This window comes from Microtus ochrogaster, chromosome X (assembly GCF_000317375.1).
Source record: "Microtus ochrogaster isolate Prairie Vole_2 chromosome X, MicOch1.0, whole genome shotgun sequence".
In the NCBI taxonomy this organism is placed as follows: domain Eukaryota; kingdom Metazoa; phylum Chordata; class Mammalia; order Rodentia; family Cricetidae; genus Microtus; species Microtus ochrogaster.
Genome location: NC_022026.1, coordinates 12,075,851 through 12,079,426, shown reverse-complemented (window position 1 = coordinate 12,079,426; position 3,576 = coordinate 12,075,851).

The window sequence follows — 3,576 nt, the reverse complement described above, 5'->3', positions numbered from 1 at the left end:
ATGAACAGCTCGGTTTCCCCGCATTGTTGCCAGTATTTAGTGTCAGCACTGTTTCTCGTTTGAGCCTTTATCATACTCCACATGCATTGTCTTCTTATAACTCTCATTTACATTTCTAAGGCAGTGTCTTACTATGTAGCCCTGCCTGGCTTGGAACTTGCTTTGTGACCAAGCTTGTCGTGAATTCACAGAGCTCTGCCTGCCTCCTACTTCCACTGTGCTGGGATCAAACTGCGCGCACGAATGCTTTATATCATTTCATGTGCTTATTTGCTGCCTGTTCTGCTTTTCCCATAAAATACCTATTGTGGTATTTTTCCTGTTATTTAATGGAGCTGTTTTTAAATTGAATTTTGAAGTATCCTTTATATAGCTTCGACACTAGCCTTTGTTGGGCATGAGCTTTGGAAATCATTTATCACAGCTTGTGGCTTATTTTTTATATTATTAGCAAGATCTTTCACAGAGCAAAAGTTTTAGCTTTATGTTTACTGTATCAGTGTTTGTGCTGGAGAGTGGTGGCGTGTGCCTTTAATCCCAGCACTTGAGAGGCAGAGGCAGGTGGATCTCTGTAAGTCCGAGGCCATCCTGGTCTACAGAGTTCCAGGACAGCCAGGACTGTTAAACAGAGAAACCCTGTTTTGAATCTCCCCACCTAGAACTCACTCTGTAGATCAGGCTGGCCTCAAAGCCACAGATATCTGCCTGCCTCTGCCTCCTGGGTGCTAGGATTAAAGGTGTATGTGACCACTGCCTGGCTCTGGTGAGTCTCAATACAATGAATCATCACAGTTTACTTATATAAACATTTCACTTCACTTCATGAGGTACAGCAACTTGACTGCCACATCTGTGCCTTCATGCTCTCTGCCTAACTGCCATCATCTTGAGTATCAACCATTGTTCTCCTCCCTTTAGAGGAAAGAACATTGGTAGTTGGTAGTTGACAATTCTTTATTTTTACTCTTGAAAGATGTCATACTACTTACTTGTGGTCTTCGAAACAGGGCTTCTCTGTGTAGCCCTAACTGTCCTGAAACTCACTCTGTGGGCCAGGCTGGCCTCGAATTCACAGAGATTCACCTGTCTTTGTCTCTGAGTGCTGGGATCAAAGGAATGCACCACCACTACATGGCCTTTTCTGTTTTTTGTTTGTTTGTTTGTTTGTTTTGGAGGGGGTTGTTTTTGTTTTTGATTTTTCGAAACGGGATTTCTCTGTGCAATCCTGGTTATCCTGGAACTCAATAGATCGACCCGCCTCTGTCTCCTGAGTGATGGAATCTTTGTCTATTTTGGGATTATTTTATTTTGTTACTTTTTTGAGATAGAGTTCCTCTGTGTAGCCCTAGCTGTCCTGAAACTCGACTGGTAGACCAGGCTGGCCTCGAACCCAGAGATCCTCAAGCATTAGTATTAAAGATGTTCACCACCACCATCTGGCTAGGTTATTTTGTATGTGACTTTTTGCATGTACCGCAGACATTTGGGTTATAGTGTAGAAAGACACCAGGTCATGATCATACCGTTTTGAAGGAGGTTGTCACGTATTTAGGTTGGACGTGCAGGTACTGGTGTACTTTTTGAACCCTGAGTTTAAGGACAGAGTGAAGATCAGCGATTTTTTTTCCGGTACTGTGCTGTAGTGCTTGTATCTCACATGCTTTTGCTATTAGCACTGCTCGAAGAGGTGAAAGGTGTATAGACCTCTCCCTACCTGATAGCTCCAGGGAGCAGAAAGGATTCGGGTGACTTTCGTAAGAAGAATGTTCACTGTTTTGAGAGCTTCTAGAGGCCTCTGTCTGCACGGTGGACATTTTTCGAGCCTGGCTTTTGTAACCTGATTCATTGTGCTGTTCTTCCAAGTGAGATGGTGAGTGTGATTGAGGAAGTCAGGCTTGGGCCCAAAGCTGAAGACAGTTAATATGCCAGGCAGGTAACTGTGGCGGGTCTGCTTTTCCTGTGCTCCTGGTCACAAAGGGTTTCTGCACGGGAAAGGGAAGGCTTGAGCCTGGTAGAAAGGGCCTTTTCTAAGTAGTGGAAGGAGATTTCCTTAACTTCCTTATGTACCTTGTTTAGTCCTAAGGAGCAGAGACTGGGTCTTGGGGAATAATATTATTTTTGTAATCATCTAAGGAAGTGGTTCTCAACCTGTGGCTCGCAACCCCTTTGTGGAGGAGTCTTTCACAGGGGTCACCTAAGAACATCAAAACCCATAGATATTTACATTACAGTTCTTAGCAGTACCAAAGTTACAGCTATGAAGTAGCAATGAAAATAATTTTATGGTTTGGGGTCACCACAACAAGAAGAACTGTATAAAAGGTCACAGCATTAGGAAGGTTGAGAACCACTAGTCCATGGGATGGCAAGAATTATGAATACTATTCTTTTTTTATTTTTTTGTTTTTCAAGGCAGGTTTTCTCTGTGCAACAGTCATAGCTGTCTTGGAACTAGCTCTTGCAAACCAGGCTGGCCTCGAACTCACAGAGATTCCCCTGCCTCTGCCTCCCAAGTGCTGGGATTAAAGGCGTGTACCACCACCTCCCCGGCTTGAAATGCTATTCTTAGTGGGATTTTTGTCACCTTCTGAACTCTCCCCCTGCTGTGTTCCTGTCTTTTCTTCTGAAGAAATGGTGGGGAACAATGGGATGGCAAAGGCTACAGGTGACATGGAAATGTCCCCATCACCTTTCCCTTCTCCAAGTGCTGCTCTTACGAGTCCCTTTCTGCCTCTTACAGAGGGCCCTTTTTCTTTCCACCACGTGTTTCTTCTGCCTCAATTTAATTTGTCTTATCCACCCCTCACTCGTGGGCTTGCTACCCTTCCACCCTGCAGCACATTGTAAGTACCCCTATTTTCTCATGTTATCCCATCCGACAGTTCTCGGAGCTTCTCTTTCAGTTGCTTGAATGCTTGGTGAATGTGCTTTTGTCTACTTTCCCCGGGGAGTGGACATCAAGATCCTGGGCATAGAAGATGGGGGGGGGACATGTTGATTTGGTTCAGGAATGAAGACTGTGCTGCTCATTGCCAGGGACTTGTACCATATACACTTATTACACTGAGCTTCTGCATGGAACATCCTTCTTCATTCAGTGGCCAAAACTCACTACAATCAGTTCAGTGTGGCTGCCTGTCAAGAAGCAGAGTGGTCTCAGAGAGTGACGCTCCAGCTGCCAGAGCTTAGAGAACTTAGTACACTTCCTACGGTAGGAAAAACAAGAATCAATGAATACCCCCCTCCTCCACACACACACTCTCTCAGTTCTGAGGAATATATCTAATCTAAAGTTTTGGTTTCAGACAAGGCGCTTGTTCTTCTGAATTCTTTCATAATTTCTATCTTTTATTAGAATCGCTTGTCTTTCTAGAAAGATGAAAACAGTGAACATTTTAAAGATGCTGATTGGCTTGGGAATATACCCAAGAGATGCCCTATCATATGACAAAAGCATTTGTTCAGCTATGTTCATAGCAGTAGTATTTGTAATAGCCAGAACCTGGAAACAACCTAGATGCCCTTCAATGGAAGAATGGATGAAGAAAGTGTGGAATATATACACATTAGAGTACT